The sequence below is a fragment of the Diceros bicornis genome, chromosome 5 (assembly GCF_020826845.1).
Source record: "Diceros bicornis minor isolate mBicDic1 chromosome 5, mDicBic1.mat.cur, whole genome shotgun sequence".
Lineage (NCBI taxonomy): Eukaryota > Metazoa > Chordata > Mammalia > Perissodactyla > Rhinocerotidae > Diceros > Diceros bicornis.
In genome coordinates, this window is record NC_080744.1 from 78,502,444 (window position 1) to 78,523,264 (window position 20,821).

Here is a 20,821-nt window from a genome sequence, read left to right on the forward strand (position 1 = left end):
ACCAGTCCATACCTGCCACACCCCTTTTTCTTGCTCTAATGTAAGACTCCGAAATCAGTGAATGAATTACAGCATCCGTTGGGAGCAACCAGGGTCAAGGAAATTATTGGTCCATTGCCCCAGACACACACATCACACACAGGAGCAATTTTCCCAGGATCCTGTAGAAAATACCTAGAAGAATTTGTCTTGCTGTTTTCCAGAAACTGTGTCTTCAGTTGCTATCCAAGTCGGGGGAAGAATGCATTTACAATGCTAGAGATGTCTTAAAGAAAACAGGCCATGTCAGCCCACCACGCTCCTCTCCTCAGCTGCCAGGGCCTTCATGTTGCTGTTCCCAGCTCTCCCCCACTGCTTCTGGCTCTCACCACACCTGGTCTGCCCTCTCCCTGAATGTGGGGAGGACAGTGTGTCCAGCATCCATTCCCTAAGGGTTGCTCATGCTTGATATGCCTGGAAGTAAGTAATGCTGAAATGGCAGGTGGCCTCTCTTCACAGGCCATGAGCCCTCCCTGGAGTCAAGGCATGGAAGCAGGCAATTTCATCAGGCATGGTGCAATGGAAAGCACACTGGCCAGGAATCCCAGTAACAGCGTCCTTCTGTGTTTGTTAGGTGTTATAAAGGTGACATATGAGTATGTAAAGTTGTACAACAAGCAGAAGAGCCAAGTGAAGGTCTTGCTTTGCACACTTTTCCTAATTCCCACTTCCCACTACCGACCATGCTTGACGATTTGACGTCTATTGTTCTAGACCAGAGCCACCCAGTCACCTGAGCCACAGACATAATTTCAAACTGTAGAGTAGCCATGTTAAAAAAATTAAAAGCCATGTTAAAATAAATGAAACTAATTTTAAAACTTATTTAACTCAATATATCCCAAGTATTACCATTTCAACATGTAGTCAATGTAAGAAAGTTATTAGCGAGATATTTTGCGTCCTTTTTTCTGTACTGTCTTGAAAATCTGCCAAATACCTCTTTTTTTTTTTTTTTTTTTTTTTGATCTCTGATGTTGGACATAGCAGAAGGTAGGTTGCTGTCTTACACTTAGAATCACAGCAGTCTCAGTTCAGACTGGCCCCACTTCAGGTGCTCAATCGCCACTTGTAGCCAGTGGCCACCATGTTGGACAGCACAGCTCTAGACCTTTCTATATCAAGGTTTGTTCTTGTACAGATGGATCATACCAGAAAGATCTTACTACAACTGTTTTTCAATTAATGATAGAGATATTTACACTTTAGAACTTACAGTTCTATTTTAGTCTTTTTAACAGCTGCGCAGCCCGTGATTTGGTCCATCATAATTGGTTTAACCAGTCCCCAATGTAGACCAAATTGGAGGTTTTCAATTTTTCATTCATTTCAAAATATACTGCAACAAACATCCATACATTGCCTGTGTCCATGTAAAAGTATTTCCAGATAATAGGTCCCTAGCAGCGGCGGTGCTGATCAGAGTATGTGCACCTTACTCTGTGACAGATACTGCCCAGCTCCCCTCCAAAAGCACGCTGCCGGGAGTCTGTGAGAGGGAAGCTGGTCCTCAGCCAAGCCGGCCACCAACCAGCCTTGGGGTTTGGACCTCTTTTCCCTTAGAAGTAAAACCAAAGGGCTGGCCTAGATGCCCTCCCTGGTTCCTAAATGCCTAACTCTATAGCTCGAATGGTGGCGGTTCCAGCCCATGCTTTTGGTGGACAGAGTGGGGGACAGGTGACAGCCACCTGCTCCACGTTCAGCAAGGCAGGCTCGGAGGGGCAGAGGAGCAAAACAACCTCCACACGCACCTTGTCTGAGGTGAGGTCAGCAGAAAACACTCAGCAAAGACCCAAACTCTGTATATATATATAATGAGTTTGTGCAATTGCTATGATGGTGATTTTCATTATTAGAGTATCATCTATTAAGTGTCGTCACAGTGATGGAGTCGAGGAGCGAGGGTCAGCCCCAGCAGGCAGGCAGGCTCCTGAGCTGGCAGCCTCGGGTGTCACATTGAGCTGTGTCAAATGTCTCGGTTTTGCCCCACCTCACTCCCACCAGTGTGCCACCTAGTGCCCTTCCCCACCCTAGTGGCCCTGGCAGACATTACAGTCCCTGAGGTACCAGGGGTGCCAGCTACACGAGTCCTGACACCTCACAAGTCTAGGGCCTGGGCCTGTGTTCACACAGGCCACCAGTGGAGTGGGGCACCTTCCGGATCCTGGAAGTCCTGAGAGAGGAAGCCAGGAGAACAGGGACCTAGAGGGGTGGCAAAGGACAGAGAGCACCACCGAAAAAGAGAGGGCACTCCCCATGACAGCCAGGTGGGCACAGGGAGGCCGACCTTGGTCCTGGGATCCCCTCTCTCATGGGCACTGGGCCGCACCCTTCTAGCCTCAGCAAACCAGGTTGGACCCTGGGACAACAACAGAGAGGCCCCATAAACAGCACCTTCCCAACTTGCTCACCCTCCCAAGTGAGCCAGCCAGGCAACATTAGCCAAACCAGGACAGGGAGCTGGAGAGGGGCCCCAAGATCCTGGTTGCCATCCTCAGGTCCCCAGACAATCAGGGAAGAACTGTGACGGGGAGGAAGGGAAGATTGGAACCCTTACCGATCCCAGCTACATGATTCCGTTTCCCTCTCCTCCTTTTGTTTATTCTTTTAAAATATTTTATTGTGAAATACAGCTTTTATAAGTAGTGTGTAAAATGTCTACGTGTAGTTTAAAGAAGACCAACAAAGCACATCCTTGTGTATTACCACCCGGTACCCCCCACCCGGTTACCCTCCTCCCTCCACAGGTACCACCACCCTGACTTCTATGAGGCTCATTCTCTTGCTTTTCTTTATCTCTTTTTTTTTGTTTTGCAGTAGACGTATTTTTTATTTTTTTAACAACTTATTGAGATGAAATTCTTATAACGTAAAATTAACCACTTTAAAGTGAACAACTCAGTGGTATTTAGTACATTCACAATGTTGTGCAGCCACACCTCTACCTAGCTATCTAGAACATTTCCATCACTAGCAGGTAAAACCCTGTACCCATTAGGCAATTTCTTCCCATTTTCCCTTCCCCCACCCCCTGAAAACCACCAATTTGTGTTTCTATGTCTGTCTCTATGAATTTATCTATTCTGGATATTTAATCTAAATAGAATCATACAATAGGCGACCTTCTGTAATTGGCTTCTTGCACTCAGCATAACATTTTCAAGGTTCATCCACATTACAGCATGTGTCAGTACTTTATTCCTTTTCTTGGCTGAATAATATTCTATTGTAAGGATATGCCATAATTTGTTTATCCATTCATTCATTCATGGGCATTTGAGCCATTTCTATCTTTTGGCTGTTGTGAATAGTGCTACTATGAACATGAGTGTACATATACTTGTTTGAGTACCTGTTTCCAATTTTGGGGGGTATATAACTTGGAGTGGAATTGCTGGGTTATACGGTAACTCTACATTTAGCTTTTTAAGGAACCGCCAAACTCTTTTCCAAAGTGGCTGTACCGTTTTACATTTCCACAAGCAGTGTATGAGGGTTCCAATTTCTCCACATCCTTGACAATACTTATTACTGCTCTTTGTTTTGGGGGGCTTATTTATTACAGCCATCCTAGTAACAGTGAAGTGGTACTTTGTGGTTTTGATTTGCGCTTCCCTAATGACTAGTGGTATTGAACATCTTTTCATGTTCTTGTTGGCCATTTGCATATCTTCCTTGGACAAAGGTTTATTTGAGTCCTTTTCCCATTTTTAAATTGGATTGTTTCTCTTTTTGTTATTGAGTTTTAAAGTTCTTCATGTATTTTGGATACTACGCCCTTGTCAAATATATGATTTGCAAATATGGTCTTCCATTCTGTAGGTTGTCTTTTCACTTTCTTGACAGTATCCTTTGAAGTATAAATATTTTTAATTTTGATGAAGTCCAGTTTTTCTATTTCTTCTTCTGTTGCTCAAGCTTTTGGTATCATGTCTATGAATCCATTGCCAAATGCAAGGTCACAAAGATTTATCCTTGTGTTTTTTTTCTAAGGGTTTTATGGTTTTAGCTCTTAGACATTTATGTCTGATCCATCTTGAGTTAATTTTTGTATGTGATGTGAGATAGGGGTCCAATTCCATTCTTTTGCATGTGGCTATCCAGTTTTCCCAGCACCATTTGTTGAAAAGACTGTGCTTTCCTGCATTGAACGGTCTTGGTGCCCTCGTCAAAAATCAATTCGCCATAGATGTGTGGGTTTATTTCTGGACTTTCAATCCTATTCATCTATCTTTATGCCAGTACCACACTCTTTTGGTTACTGGAGCTTTGAAATGTTGAAAGCAGGAAATTTGAGTCCTCCAACTTTGTTCTTCTCTTTTCAAGATGACTTCCACTATCAGAGCCCCTTGCAATTCTTTATGAATTTGAGGATTGGCTTTTCCATTTCTGCAAAAAAGCACATTGAAATTTTGATAGGGATTGCACTGAATCTGTAGACTACCTTGAGTAGTGTTGCCATCTTAGCAATATTAAGTCTTCCAATTCATGAATATGGAATGTCTTCCCATTTATTTAGGTCTCCTTTCTTTCAGCAATGTCTTGTAGTTTTCAGCATACAAGTCTTTCACCTCCTTGGTTAAATTTACTCCTAGATATTTTATTCTTTTTGATGCTATTATACATGGAATTGTTCTCTTAATTTCCTTTTTGGATTATTCATTCCTGGTATTTAGAAACACAACCAATTTTTGTGTTTTGATCTCGTACCTTCAAACTTTGCTGAACTCGTTTATTAGCTGTAATAGCTTTTCTGTGGATTTTTTGGGAGTTTTGCTATCATTTTATTCTGGACTTCATCTGTATCCCTACACAATTCATTGTTTAGCTTCACCTGCTTCTGAACTTTATATAAATAGAATGACACTGTGTGTGTCTTTGGGGACTTGTTTCTTTTGCTTTGTGTTATGTTTTGAGAGTCATAGGTAGCTACAGTTTGTCTATTTTCCCTGCCGTATAACATTCCCTTGTGTGAATATATGGTGATGTACTTATAGATCCTACTGCAGATGGGCATCTGGGTTGCTGTCTGTTGAGGCTCTCAATAACAGTGCTGATGTGAACACACGTGTAGGGTCTTCTGGTGCACATGTGCACGAGCACGTTTGGAGTAAACCTCAGTGCAGAACTGCTGGACTGTGGGTCGCTTGCCTGCTCTGCTTCCCCAGACAAGGCCAAACTGTTTTGTCCTCCTTAAAGGGAGGAGCTCAAAAGCATCTGCCCATTTTGGAGAAAATATTTTCAGTCTGCCAGAGGCGACAGATGTGTGATGAGGGACGGGGCCATGCAGAGGGGTCAGGCCCAGCGGCATGATCAGGAGACTGGCCAGGGCTGGTGGCTCTACCATGATGCTTTTTCTCCTCTCTCAATGCCCACTCACCTCCCAGAGCCCGTACCAAGGCCCTAGCCCTCCACCACCTCAGTTTCCTCAACTGTAAAAACCACAGTGAGGGAGCATGTGGTCTCTGCATACCCCACCACCACTGCATCTCGGTTCTGTGCGTCGGTCACTGTGACCACCACAGTAGAGAAATGGGATTCGGCGCTCTGCCTTGTTCTGCTGTTCCCTCTTCCAAGAAGACCTTTTCCCATCACTCCTGTGCCAGACAAAACTCTCCTCATGCCTTGAGGAGGAGCCAAATGACCCCTCCCTGCCTACTCTACCCAGCAAGGCGCTCCCTGTCTTCCAGAGAGAAGTACCTGCTCCTCCTCTGCTCTGTCCCAGCACACTGTATACTTACAGTGCCAATGTGCCCAGCTGGGACCTCCTGAGGGCTGAGTCCACCTGGAGCCAGCAGAGCCCACCACATAAGGGGGCTAGTGTGAAACACATGAATGCTGGGCTTCTTTCATGACACACAAGGTGACCAGGGCTACAAAGGCCCTGCTGAACTTTTGAAGATACATTTTCTCCGACATAACCCTCCCAAGTTGTAAATGCTGAGTCGTGTGTGGGAACACTCATCTATAAATACATGAGCAGGCCAGACACTGGCCATGAGTCACAGGTCACAACAGACCACACTGGTCAGGACAGCCCTAGAGTACACAGAAAACATGTGAACCCTGTTTGGGATGCCTCAGCCATGCCCCCCTCCTCCACGCCCAGCCTCCCACCCATCTCTCCACAGCCACTCCCACCCCAGGCCCCTCCTGCCAGTAGCACTCCCTGCGCCTTCCAAGACTGCCCCTTTCAGGAGTATCCATCAGTGCTGGCTTCCCGACTCCTTCCTCAAATCTGCCCCATCCTGGCTCTCGGTCCCTCAGAGCTGACTATTGCAAACCGGCCAATCTACACAAGTGGTGCTGAAATATGAGAGGTGCTTAGTGATCAATGCATGCTCACCGGGTCCCGGGAGCCCAGGAAACCAACAGCATAGATGATAGTGTCGTCCGCACAGAGTCGCTATGAGGACAGAGGGGGAGAACACTGGTGAAAGAAAGCCTTGGAAAAACACAAACCAAGATTTACGTCCAACGTCGTTAGGGCCAATGACTGACCTGTGAGTTCTGGAGGGAGGGGTCTCTGTCTCAACACAGCGTCCCCGATCTTGGGGATGGCTGGCCAGGCTGGACCTCAGTCTCAGTCCCACCATCCCGCTGGCCTCCTGCTTCCTCTGCTGTGGACGGCGGAATTAGAGACAATGTATTCTCAAGTCCACCCACCCTACGTGACAGATCCTGGGATTTGGGAGGAGCTGAAATCTTGCCCTTGTTACACTTCATTCAGTTGATGCTTATTTAGGGGACTTGAAAACTATTTACTGAATGCCAATCTCTGCCAGGCAACGGGCTCGAGGTTTTTTACACTTAATCATATTTAATCCCTATAAGCACCCCATCTTACAGACAAGATAATCAAGACTCAGAAAAGTTAAATAACACGGCCAAAGTCATAGAGATAAGAAGCGGAGAGTCTGGGAGCTGACTCAGGGATGTCTAAACCCAAAGTCCTTTTCTCTCCACCACGTCATCTGTTGTATTTTTACTCTAAGGGCCACCTGCAAAGCCTTAACCCAAAGAAATGACTTTAATAGTAAAACTTTCAGGCACCAGTTCAGGCCCATTGGGAAGAAAACCATGTCTTTCCAGAACATGGTTTCGCGTGGAATACACCCAGGACGCAATGACTCCTGGTGAAGCCACACAGTGGAATAGCACGCGGCTGGGGAAAGGGTGAGGGAGCTCTCCATGCAATGGTTCCGTGCTAGAGGCCCACAAATATCACTGAAGTTTCATTTTTAAAAAGTTCTTTACAAGAGTGCGTCTGTTTAAAGCAGCAGTAGGAAATGTCTGAAGGACACACACCAACTGTTAACGGGGGTTACTGCTGGAGGCTAGAGTTGGAGGGGAAAGAGAGAGAAGGAATCACTTTTTAGTTTGGATATTTCTATATCTTTCTAATTTGTTCTAATGGGCACATATTAGTTTAGGGGTTTTTGTTCATTTGTTTGTTTCTAATTGTAAGCAAAGAAAAAAACACGCCATCCTCACCCCCACCCCCATCGCCCACCATCCCATGGAAATGGCCACCCCCATCCCCACCCGGTGCTCCAGGCCAGCCCTACATTAGTCCTCCACCCTGCACCACATCAGCACCCTATGGGCCAGTCTGTTGCCCCCTCACTCAGAGGGGCAGGCAGGGGTGTACCCAGGGGTGCATTGGGGCCCAAAAGCTTATATACTTTGGGGCCACCCCTTTAAGGAAAGGAATATAAAATTATAAGTTCCAAATCAGGTTTCAGGTCTTGGAAAGGTCCTTGTAAGTGTGGAACCATGGAGCTGAAGCTTCACTGGCCTTGTGGTAAATAAATCATTCCCCAAGACCAGTGGTCCCTGTCCCTTAGTGAGCCAGGGCGGCTCTCAGGCCCGTCCCAGCCCCCATCCATCGTGCCCCAAGAATGCGCCTTCTCAGTTGTGATCCCTGTCCTCCAGCAATTGTGTGGACAAGCTTCAGGGTCAGCCTGCCACGGTCACCAGTGACCTGTCACAGGCATCATGCTGAGCCACACTGGAGTCTGTGGGAGAAGGAAAATGTGCACCCTACAGACACTTACCAAAATAGCCTCCCATATTTTGAACCACCTGGGAAAAGTTAATAAGAGCTCTACAGTGAAAAAAAACCATGACTATATATAAAGCCTCGCACTGCCCAACAAGCTGGCATGCCATTGTCAACCCACATAAAACTGCCCAGTGGGGACATGCTGGCCACACGACCCCAGAACTGTGAGCTGATTGGAAATGACCATCTCACAATAATGCAGGGTCACAAAACAAGCAAAACAGCCTGTCTAAAATTTTGATATTGTGTTCATCATAGATTTTTTGCATTGATTTTATTTTTTTAATATTGTATGAAATGTTATTTATTTTAGTTACTGAGTTTTGGGCACCCCAAAGTGAGTATATCACTGGCCTCACCCTGGCCCTGCCCATCACCCGAGAAAGGCACACCAGGCCCAACTGCATTATGCCCGTTCTGCAGCCTCCAAAAACTGATTTCTTCCACCTGTGTCCAGGTGCCAGCTCCACCATCAGAGGCCTCCCCTTTGACTTGTCTCCCCCACACTGTGAACTTGCAGTTCCTTGAGAGGTCTGGCTTGGAAGGGCCCAACCAGAGTGGCAAGAAACTGAGTGCAGCACGGGCAGTGGATATACATAACATAAAATTTACCATCTTAACCATATTTAAGAGTCCACTTCATTGGCATTAAGTACATTCACATTGTTATGCTACTATCACCATCATCCACGTCCAGAACTTTCTCATCATCCCAAACTGAAATTCCGTACCCATTAAACAATAACTCTCCATTCCACCCTTCCCCACAGCTCCTGGGAACCACCATTCTACTTTCTGTCTCTATGAATTTGACTCCTCTAGGTACTTCATACAAGTGGAATCATACAGTATTTGTCCTTTTGAGACTGGCTTATTTCACTTAGTGTAATGTTCTCCAGGGTCATCCATATTGTAGCATGTGATAGGATTTCCTTCCTTTTTAAGGTCAAATAATATTTCATTGTTTGTATATGCCACATTTTGCTCATCCATTTGTCCATCAGTGGACACTCCAGTTGCTTCCACCTTTTGGCTACTGTAAATAATGTTGCTATGAACAAGGGTGTACAAATATCTCTTTGAGACCTTGCTTTCAATTCTTTTGGGTATATGCCCAGAAGTGGAATTACTGGATCATATGATGATAAGTCTATGTTTAATTTTTGAGGCACCCCTATACTGTTTTCCATAGCAACTGCACCATTTTAAATTCCAACCAACAGTTCACAAGAGTTCCAATTTCTTCACATTCTCACCAACACTTGTTATTTTCTATTTTTTGATAGTACCCATCATAATGGTGTGAGGTGGTACCTCACTGTGGGTTTGATTTGCATTTCCCTGATGATTAGTGATGTTGAGCATCTTTTCATGTGCTGGTTGGCCATTTGCAAGTCTTCTTTGGAAAATATCTATTCAAATCCTTTGCCCACTTTTAAATCAAGTTGTTTATTTTTGTTGTTGTTGTTGAGTTGTAGGAGTTCTTTATGTAATCTGGGTATTAATCCCTTATCAGTATATGATTTGCAAATATTTCCTCCCACTCCATAGTTGTCAGCTATCTGCAATTTTTGTGTGTGTGTGTGAGGAAGATCAGCCCTGAGCTAACATCCATGCCAATCCTCCTCTTTTTTTTTTTTTTTTTGCTGAGGAAGACCGGCTCTGAGCTAACATCTATTGCCAATCCTCCTCCATTTTATTCCCCAAAGCCCCAGTAGATAGTTGCATGTCACAGTTGCACGTCCTTCTAGTTGCTGTACGTGGGATGCCACCTCAGCATGGCTGGAGAAGTGGTACATCGGTGTGCGTCGAGATCTGCACCCAGGCAGCCAGTAGTGGAGCGTGAGCACTTAACTGCTAAGCCACGGGGCCAGCCCTCGCTATCTGCATTTTTTACAACCTCCCCCAAACCACACTTTGAGGAACACTGGCACAGACTCTGTGGATTCCTTTCCAGAAGCAGGTTTCTGGGTCAGGTTCCACATAGAAGCAGGGCCCAAGGGGAGGAGGCAGGCAGAAGGGCTAGCCCTACTCAGCCCCTGGTGGCCCATTCTAGGAGAGGTGGCAGCCCTCACCTGAATGCCCACCAGAGACAAGTCTCCAGCACTGGAAGGAGAAGAGACCTATAAGAGTGCAGTTTCTGGCACCTGGAAACTGGTGGCTTCCCCCAATTACAGAGCAAGGCATATCCCTGTGCACCACCTCCTTCAAAAGTATGATCCCAAAAAGCAGGAGCCACCCCCACGCCCATCCTATAATGGGAAAGACTCGCCACTCCTACCTATAAAGCACAGCTTGTGTTTAGAAGTGCCCACGTGGCTTCCCTTGATATGACCCTGTAAGTAGGGAGCAGAGACATCCGACATCGGGCAGGCATGTGATTTGCAGGAGCTATCTGCTCAGCTGGCTCTGCTAGAGCTGGGACTAGAAGCTGACCTTGGCTGCCTTCCCTTTTCTCCCTTTCTCTCTCTTGCCAACCATCTTAGCTAGTTCCCAATAGTTCACCCCTTTCGCCAAGCTCATTAGAGAGCCCTTAGCTGGAGTATGAACACTAGTGTTCCTGGTGCATCAGCCCTCATTTGTGGGGGTGAGAGGATTAGATATCCCATTACATGGTCCATTTTTGTTTCCTCTCCTCCTCCAAACGGTCCAAGATAAGAGGATGTCTGAGTTGATCCCACAAGGCCTCCATTCCAGAATATCACAGTCTCAATGTGGGTCTGGGGTCTTTCTCTGCATCTATGAGACCTGAGGCTCCTTCCTGTCAACAGTAAAGAGATGAGCAAATATCAAAGACTCAGTAGCCTAAATCCCAGCTGCGGTCTGTGTGGTCAACATAGCTGTATAATTAGGTATCTGGATCGCTCTGCTGCAGCCCTCCTCTTGTTTTGTTTTGGTTTGGTTTTTCCTCCTAATTGTCTACTTGCATTTGCTCAGGGCTAACTAACAACCATCCTGCGTTCTACCCAAAGGTCAGCAGCCCCCTCATTTCCGGTGAGGTCAGCCTGGCAGGCAGCAGGTGTGGGAAGTGTTCCTGGCCTCTGGCCAGCACCACCTTGAATTGAGACACTATCTTACGGGATTTGACTGCATCAACAATGATAATTCCCAAAACAAACGGGCATGTGTTCACATTTTAACAGCAAAACCCAGACAATTTTGATGAAATCTATACAGCAAATTCTGGTAAAACTTTCTATTATAGCAGCCATTCGGGCTGCTATAATAGAATACTACAGTCTGTAAACAACAGATATTTATTTCTCATAGCTCTGGAGGCTGGAAGTCCAAGATCAAGGTGCCGGCAGATTCTGGTGTCTGGTGAGAGCCTGCTTCCTGATTCATATGGCCATCTTCTCCCTGTGTCCTCACATGGTGGAATGGCCGAGATGGCTCCCTGGGGTCTCTTTTATAAGGGCACTAATGCCATTCATGAGGGCTCCGCCCTCCTGACCTAACCACCTCCAAAAGCCCCACCTCTTAATACCATCACCCTGGAGGGTTAGGTTTCAACATATGAATTTCGGGGAAGACGTTCAGTCCAATGCAACTTTCATTCTACAAGTGTAGAAAAAAATGTGATGTTTTTGTAATTGTGAATTAAAACTACTAGTTAGCGTTAGAGATGTGTCCTATGATTCCACTATTTGCAATCGCAGCTTAAAATATACGTAAATCTAAGATGATGGAATGGCAACCAGCAGTGCTACTGGAAAATTTAAACGTTAGTGATGCTGCAAAAATACCAGGGCTGTGACTCTGAGGCTGGACCCCGGGAGCTGGCTGCCATTGGGAGTCCCTGGGCTCAGAAGCTTCCTCACACTGGCCGGGCACCCTGGGCACATTCTCTTTTTCCTTTTAAAATCAGCTATATTTTTCCTTAGAAAATTAAAAAAACAATGTAGACAAAGAAGAAATTAAAGAAAAAATCCTGCATCCCCTACCACAACCGCAAACTTAACAAGTTAATGAGTTGCCTTCTTCTTTTCCTAGCCTTATTCAGTCTTCCCTTTAAAAAGAAAAATATCTTCATAGCAGTATTATTTACAATAGCCAAAAAGCAGCAACAACCCAAACGTCCATCAATTACTGAATTCACGCAATGGAATACTACTGCGGCATAAAAGAATGAAGTACTGACATGCTACAATATGGATGAACCTTGAAAACGTCATGCTAAGTGAAAGAAGCCAGACACAAAAAACCACATAGTGTATGATTCCATTTACGTAAAATGTCCAGAATAGGCAAATCCACAGAGACAGAAAGTAGATTAGCGGTTGCTTAGGGCTGGAGGCAGGGGGCGGGAGGAATGGGGAGTGACTGCCAACAGGTGAGGGACTTTTCTGGGGGATGATGAACATGCTCTAGAATTAGATAGTGGTGATGTTACACAATCTTAGGAATATACTAAAAAATGACTGGCCGCACACTTTAAAAGGTGAATTTTAGGGTATGTGGATTAATTTCAGTTTTAAAAAGAAGTACAAAGAAAAAGCTCACTTCCTTTGGCCTAAAGATCCAGCTCTGTTTCCGGGACTCCAGTCTAGAGGATCGATCCCAGGGTCCCAGGGAGGACCCCTGGATGGAAGAGCTAGGGGAGAGGGCACCCTGACCCCGGGGAGGAGGTCGGCTGTGGCGACCCCCAACATTTCCTGCAGGCCAGCCCTGTCACCTCCTGGGGGCTGTGACGATAAAGCACAGGAAATTGGGTCTTAAAGCTCTTCCAAGCACTATGTCGTTTGAGTCTCACCCCAGCTTATAGCACAGACATGGGGGGCATTATTGTGCTCATTTTACAGATGTAATATCTGTGGCCCAGAAAGGCGAGGGGCGGCCAGAGTGGGCCCGCAGCCTGGGGTTCCTACCTGTTTTCTTTGCAGTGTGGTTGGGTTTGGCCCAAGAGTCTCCCAGAGGGGCCAGAGCAGTGAGTCCCAGCCAAACCACCCAGAAATGGCCTGTTGGACATGCCAGGGCCTCCCACAGCCCTGGGGGTGAGTGGGTGGAGGGTGGAGCGGGAAGGAACGATTGTGGGGTTTTACTCCTTTGTGCACAGGAAGATGGGTGGTTTGTGCCAGTGCTTTGGCAAGAGAGGCTGTTTGATCCTCTGGGATGGAGAGTTCCCAGGCACACAGGTGCCCCCGAAGCCAGGCAAGCGCAGGTCCGTGGTACGTGTGGGGACCCACAGCCACTTGCAGCTGTGCCGGGACGTCGGCCAGAGTTCTCACGTATCGTGGGCGTCCCAGAGAAGCCAGAAGTCAAGGTTTTCACACTGTACTCTCCCTCTCGGTTAATAAGGGCAGCTAACTCTTCTCTTCCTACAAGGGTCAAACCAAGTCCACGTGTGGGCCACATGCAGCCGGCTCTAAATAGACACATGAGACAGGCGGTTTCTTTCAGCTAAACTGGTCCACACATCAGTCATTTCACTGTGGGGTTTGCTGTTAATTTTGGCCCAAGAAACAGAGACACTGAGTAAACAGAGACTCGCCTAGCAGCAAACCACCTCTTACTTTCGGAAAGCCACTTCCCTCCGCGGAGTCAGCCCAAGCCAGAAGCCACGCCCTGTCGCCCCGCCCCCGTCCCCCCCCCTCCCCCCTCCCCCTAGTCGTCCCAGCCCTGCCCTCCCTCCTGTCGCCCCGCCCCACCCCAACCTTCACAAGAGTGTCTGCCTGCAGCCTCCTCCTCCCTCCCGCACCCGTCTTTATAGGGTCATCCCCTTGCGTGTGTCCAGGTCCCAGAAGATCACATTCTCCTGACTCCTCGCGCCCCTCGGCTCCCACCACTTCTCGGCTCCCCTTCACAGGAAACTTCTCACAGGGGCTGGTACTGGCTGTCCACGCTGCCTCAGGCCCTTTGCTCTAAATCTCGGTTCAAGTCCAGAGGATAATATAACAATAAGCGTCTGAGTGACCATCACCTAGATTGTACAAAGGTTACCTTGGTCACGTGTGTAGCAGATATTTCTTTCCTTTTTTCTTTCTTTATCAAAAAAACAAAAACAAACAAGCAAAAACGAGCTAGCAGACCACCCAGTTCCCGGGCTCTTCAGCCCACTCCCCTCTTGACTTTCCTCCCACAAACTGGCGTGGCCCATTGTGGACAAGTGGTCCTTGGCAGGGGGGCCGCCAAGGGTCCAGGGACACTGTGCCTGTGTCCACCTCCCTGGCCTTTCTTCTGCAGCCCCCTCCTCTGCTCCTCAGGGCTCAGTGCTGGGCCGCATTTCTCTCTTCTGTCTGCAGTCTTTCTGTCAGCAAACCCGGTGCTTCTCATTTTAGATACCACCTACACACTGAGTCCCAAACCTGTGCAACCAGCAGCTATGGGACACCTCTGATGTACCTGGAGGTCCAGTGGGCACCTGGAGCCTAAGATGTCCACAGCAGAAGGCTTGACTTTCCTCCCCAAACCTATTCCCAAACTGTCCCACCTCCATAAATTGCATTGCTAGCCACCCAGTCCCAAAACCAGAAACCCAGGGTCATTACTGGGTTCCTCCCCTTCCTTCATCCCCATCAGCAGCAGATCCATTCCCTTTCCATCCACGCCCACCAAATATCTCCAGTCTGCCTACCCTGCTCCACCTCCCCTGTTCCCAGGCTAGTCCAGGCCTCAAACATCTCTTGCCTGGACCACACTCCAGTCTTCCTGTTGGTGCCCTGCCTCCCCTTTGCCCACCTATAATTCATTCTCATAAGTTCATGTTACTCCCTTCCTCACCAGTTACTATGACCTAAAGTTCCTGCAGAATGTGCCCCACCTGCCCCTCCAGTCCCACATTAGGCCACATTCCTAATCCATGCCCCTTGGCAACCACCCCCAGCTCTTCCTGCCACAGGGCTTTTGCACATGCTATTCCCTCACCCTAGAATTCTCTTCTGGTCTTTCAGTTCTCAGTGTAAATGTGTAATGTGTTCAGCAAAGACTTCCCAATCTAATGAGGCCACCCCCCCACCCCACATGCACACCCCTACTCTATCACACCTTCTTCTTTATTCCTTCATATTCTTACCTCAATCTGCAATGCTCTGGTTTATTTGCTGCCTGGCTTGTTACCTGTTAGCTGACCACAGTGGAAGCAACAAGAGGGCAGGGCCATGACTATCCGGCTCACCTGCACCCCCAGCCCATAGTCCTGCACCCAGTCCCATGCCAGCCGCCTGGTGGGCACTCACAAAACACCTGGAACGTGAGTATATGGCAGCCTAGTCTCTGCCTGCACTTCACTTACCCAGAGAAATCCCCACCAAAATGTTCATGTCTTGGTGGGCCCTTTCCTGCTCCTCCACAGCCCATCTCCATCCTCCTCAGATGAGGGGTAGCACAAGGAACCTGTCCTCTCCCCTCCTTTCCTTCACCTACCTGCTCTTTGGCACACCCCTCCCCCTCAGCCACCCCATTCCCCTCCCTCATCCCTCCACTCTCCACACCCATCCTCACTCCCCCTGCTTTGCACATGCATTCCACCCACTCCAACACTCCCTGGCCCCAAACGTTCCGTCCCCATTTTCACACTTTGCCCATCCTTTGAGGCTTAGCTCAAGCACTTACCCCTTCTGAACTCCCGGCCCCTGGTGGTTTTTGAACCACCACTTGAAGCCTTGATGATAGACTGACTCTATTTCTGTCATGCATCTTACCATCCTGTGATAAAAATAATAACCAGGATTTCCGTTTACATCTAGTACCTCCTAAATACTGTACAAGTGTGATCGCTGCTGAAGCTCAAAACTATGCAAAACAGTTTCCATTTCAGAGATGAGAAAGTCACAGCTCAGAGGGCGGGGGGAGCATGATTGCGGCACCACCGCTGTGTCCCCTCCCTAAGCCTAAGGGGACAGACTCCCAGTGGGACAGGTGCTCTTGCAGCTCAGGTTGTAATCCCCAGTACCAATGTTCCAGTTACTGCCCCAAGGCGTTTATAATAACCACTTCTGATGGACAGAAATATTTCAGATGAATGGTCAATACGTAACCAACAGCAGGGGGGCAGAGGAGGGGATCTAAAGGGTTTATCAATGAACCACAGGAGGCTCTGCTCACCTTTCGTTTCACCAGGACATGCTTTGCAAGATTCCATGGCTCTTTGTTATCACCTTTGCATTACTCAGCCATGGAGCGTGGCAAGGCGGAAGGGGAAGGAGGAATGTTTGACTGAAGCGTCCTCCACCCATTGCCTTTCACCAGCATCGGTGCCTCTGGGCAGCCATTCAGGAGGCAGAGCTCCTCCCCGAGGAGAGCAGAGACTATCCTTGGATGACCTGGATTACCTCCCTTCTGCTCTGTGAGTGAGTGCACCGCTGGGTGACTGTGGGCCCAGGGGACAAGGCTGCTGCGGGCAGTGTTGACAAGGGCTGAGCTGCCCGGGCAGTGCTCTACCCAGGTGATCTATTCATTCACTTAGTCATTACAGGATACTGAGCACCTCTCCGCCAGGCACTCGTGGAGGCACTGGAGATACAGCAGAGAACTGAACAGGGCTGCGGCTTTTGTGGCTGTTCTGGGAGGAGAGAAGAGAAGGAGGAGGTCAGTGGGATGAAGTGTGTGAAGGATAGGAAGCAGGGGTTGGGGGTAAGATGAGGAGTCAGAGAGCCTCCTCCAAGAGGGAACATTTAAGTAGAGACTGGAACACTGTGAGGGCCTGATTTGTGTGTCTTACTTCTCCAAAAAAGATTGCAGGCAGACAGTGGCTCTTGTACCTGTCGTTTATCCTCAGAAGATTCTAGAACATTTCTGGAGACTCAGCAGTAACTTGGAATTTTGAACTGAGGATATTCTTCTTAACTAAACTTTAAAAAAATCAATAGCTAATACTAAAGCAAAGCACTTTTCTCCCCCAGGGAAAGTATGTTAGTCACATGCTAGCTTTTTCATTAGAAAAAACATAGATTTTCGGTGAAGCAGAGGGAAGTGGGTTGAGCCTGGAGTACGCTGTGGCCACCAGCTGCTGCACTTGCCCGAGGCCACAAGCAGGGGCTGGTGCTGGGCACTCTGAAAAGCCCTCCTCCTGAGTTTGGAGGGCAATATGGAAGGTCGTTGCTCCCGGAGGGGTCACAGATGCCCTCCACCTGCACTGAGGAGAGTGGGGACACTCCGGGATGGAGGCGTTTAAAGCCTGTCTGTGACAGAACAGACATCAATAAAAACGAGGGGCACTTGACCGCTTTCCAAGCTCTTCACCCACCTCAGCATATTGAACCCGTAGGGCAGGTGGCAATGCCCCCTTTTGATGATGTGGGATCTAGGCCTAGTTGTTCAGAGGCTGGACATTGATTTTCTGATTTCCCACACTGTGTTGGCATGGGTTTCCTGGGAAGTGCGCGCTTGCTGCTTTCTTATGCTAGGGAGGCTGAGAGGAAGGGCCTGTAGGGCAGGCAGACAGGGCGGGGCCTAGAGAGATGGAAGCACATGCCGTGGTCATGTCTATAGCCTCTAGAACCATTCCCCAGTCTTTCCTTGTCTTTCATGGCCTTGACATTTTTGAAGAATATAGGTCGGTTATTTTGTAGGATGCCCCTCAATTTGGGGTGTCTGAGGTTTCCTCCGGACTAGATTCAGGTCATGCATTTTTGGCATTTTTATTCTTTTCAGTGCATTTCATCAGGAGGCTCATGGTGAATATCTGTGCCGTTACTGGTGATGCTCACTTTGTTTTAAGTGGTGTTCACCAGATTTCTCCACTGTAAAGTTACTAATTTCCCCTTTGTACTTGTTAACATCTATGGGAGATACTTTGAGATTATGTAAGCGTACTGTTAACTCTTCAAACTTTTACCACGACTTTCAGTGTTCAGAAAGACTCGTGATGGTTGCCACATGGTGGTCTTCTAATTCCAGCATTCCTTCTGCATTTGTTAGGTGACTTTCCACTGGAAGAAAGAGCTTCCCCATTTTCCCAATGTATTTTTTTATGTGTGGATTTATATCAGTGTGGATTCATGGATCCTTATTTCAGTCAAAGGGTTATAATTCTTTATTGTGATCATTTATTTTCATACTCAAGTTATCCCAGATAAAGCCAGTGAAAGCCCCTTCAAAGTGGCTTCTGTGTTCTTTTGACAAACTCCCATGTCAGAAGTAAACACTTCCTTACTTTCTGGCACAAGATGTTCCAGGCTCTCCTTGCACTTTCCCTGCCGCAGCCCTGAATTCAGTCATTTCTCTAAGGTGCTCAGGTTTCTTTTCATGAAGAATGGTATTTAGAAACCAGTATTTGAGCACTAGGTATCCTCATTGCTGTCAGGGTTATTGCTGCTAGGCCCTTTCAGTGGATAGAGCCAGGAAACATATGAAGGGATATGCACACAGACATCCACATGTATGTGTGATAGGCACGTGATCCCAATGACCCCGGCCTCCTGATATTCATGCCTTGTGGAACTGTTGTGTGGGTCCCAGCCTGTTGATAATGATGCTCTCAGCTAGGAATGCCTGAGGCACTCCCCTGGGCCTATATTACTCTTGGCGAGCCCTCACAGACATTTCCCCACTCTGGGATGAATATTGTGACCGGACTGGGCCTTGTGGTTCCTATTATGTTTGCAAGATGCACTTCAGAAAAAACCAAGGGAACTTTGAGGAACAAGATTTATTACTCACAGGTCCTGAAGGGTACACGGCACACCTGGGGACCACACAGCAAGGTTATGGGGTATATAGAGACAGAGAGTGTGGACCTGGAGCTCCACCTTTGTTAGGGTCTGAAGGCAGGGCGTCTAGGGTTTCAAAAGTTCGTTCTCTATGGGATAATTTAAAGCATAAGAGGGGAAGTAGGGTGTGCGAGGGAGAAGCAGGGTCAATCAAGCGTCAGTTGTCTAGGTCACCCAGAGCTTTCTGAGTGAGGGACCCTCATGGGTGGGGACGGCCTAATTCTTCATCTGGTTGTTTTGCTAGTAGCTGTGTCTTAGAGCTGGCGATATGTTTATTCAAGACGGATGTCTTTTGAAATGGATGCCTCAGCAACCAAAAGCCTAAAGTCCAGCACTTACACTACAGTCATCCTCTCCCCTCGAGTGTGGGCTGGACCAGGTGTCTCACTTCTAATGCATACAATACAGCAAAAGTGAGGGAATGTTGCTTAAGATATTAGGTTATAAAGAGACTGTGACTTCGGTCTTGGATGCCTCTTGTGCTCCTCACTCTGATGGAGGTCACCTGCCATGCTGTGAGCTGCCCCATGGAGAGGCTCACACGGCAGGAACTGAGGGAAGTGTTGGGCCAACAACCCTTGAGAGGGGCTGAATCTCACCAACAACAACATGAGTGAGCTTGGAAATGGCTCCGCCCCAGTCACATTCCTTCAGATGAGACCCTAGTCCCCACCCAGAGCTTGACTGAATCCTGTGACAGACCCAGAGTCAGAAGCACCCAGCTAAGCCACATCCAATTCCTGGTCCATGGAAACTGTGAGATAATAAATGTTTGTTGTTTTAAGACACTAAGTTTTAGAGAGATTTGTTATGCTAAGCAATAGATGACTAATATGATATGTTGTGTATACTTGGTGTGTGTGTGTGTGTGTGTTTGTGTGTGTGTTTGTGTGTGTGTTTAGAGAGAAAGGGACCACACACTCACCTATATCTGTTTTTATATCTGTCTGTCTCTACGTATTACAAACCATGGGTTTATACTGATAATTTCAGTTTCAGTCCAATGCTGCAGGGACTCATTCTAACCTTCCCCCTTTCCATATTTGTAACTCCCTTCTCCAACAGTGAGAAACCCAGCTCCCATAATCCACAATATATTGACTTATTTGTTCAGTCCTAGAATACACAGGAAGTAGTTTCAGAATTGCTATCCTATGTCTCTGTGGAAAAGTAGCCTACTCATGGGAGTTCAATATTTGTTTAGAGTTCTTGTTGTCTTTAGTTGAAGGCATATAGTCCAAATACTGTGAACTCTGTGTTTTCTTTTTAAAAAAAGATGTGCTCTGCTGGCTTCTCTGGGAAGTAAGGAGTGAAAAGCAAAAAGATAAAGCACGTTTTCTTTCCAGACAGCAAATGCTCTGCTTGGCTGTGCTGCACCGGATTGTTGTAACTTCTGTGTGAGACGGGCTGGGCAGGGACTTCAGAGGCTGGCCACTCTGAGCTTTCTCCTCTGGCCCGATGCTGCCCTTTCCTCTCACTAGCAATGCAGTTTTCATGCAGTCATTAAGTTATTTGGAGAGGAAAGTGTACAGTGTTGCTTTTTGAAGGCCCCTGGGGAAGGTTTTGAATTATAATCACTCCCATTATTCAAAAAGAAACCAAGTGACCAGCTGACTCTCAGAAAGGCTCAGTTTGGGTGGGACTCATAGGTTCTTCCAGAAAGAAGGAAACCTGGATTGGATCATCTCTGCATGGCTGGGACTGGGGCCAGGCTTTCTGGTGCAGAGCAACAAAAGTGGCATCAGGTCCTTGACATGACCTCATGGGGGAGGACCTCTGTGACACGGGGTTGTCACTGCCACCCTCCGAGGAGGTGGCATCCACAGAGACAAGGGAGCCCCCAGATCAGCATTGCTGCCCGAGTGGGTGGGGGTGGCCAGGAGGGCAGCACCAAGTCTTGTCCCACTAGACACCTCAGGTCACAGGTCACACTGTGATGCACCCCTTGGAGACTCTGGGAGAGTGGCCAAGGACATTATCTCTGCCCTCCACAGTTTCTTCAAGAGCTGACTCAGAATTCTACAAGTTTCACACGCTAGGCTGCTCCATTTCCTTGTGCCTGCCAACC

General features: G+C 47.5%; 1 protein-coding gene and 1 long non-coding RNA gene across 2 annotated transcripts in view; one reads left to right on the plus strand and one right to left on the minus strand.

The window, feature by feature from the left end:
* LOC131406375 (uncharacterized) overlaps nucleotides 1–15,812 on the minus strand; it is a 40,297-nt gene extending 24,485 nt beyond the window's left edge. Inside the window, exon 1 of the long non-coding RNA XR_009220124.1 lies at nucleotides 15,656–15,812. This is a non-coding gene — a long non-coding RNA (uncharacterized LOC131406375). The remainder of the gene's footprint in view (nucleotides 1–15,655) is intronic.
* The window catches only part of TRPM1 (transient receptor potential cation channel subfamily M member 1), a 148,436-nt gene that overhangs the window by 46,461 nt on the left and 81,154 nt on the right, over nucleotides 1–20,821 (plus strand).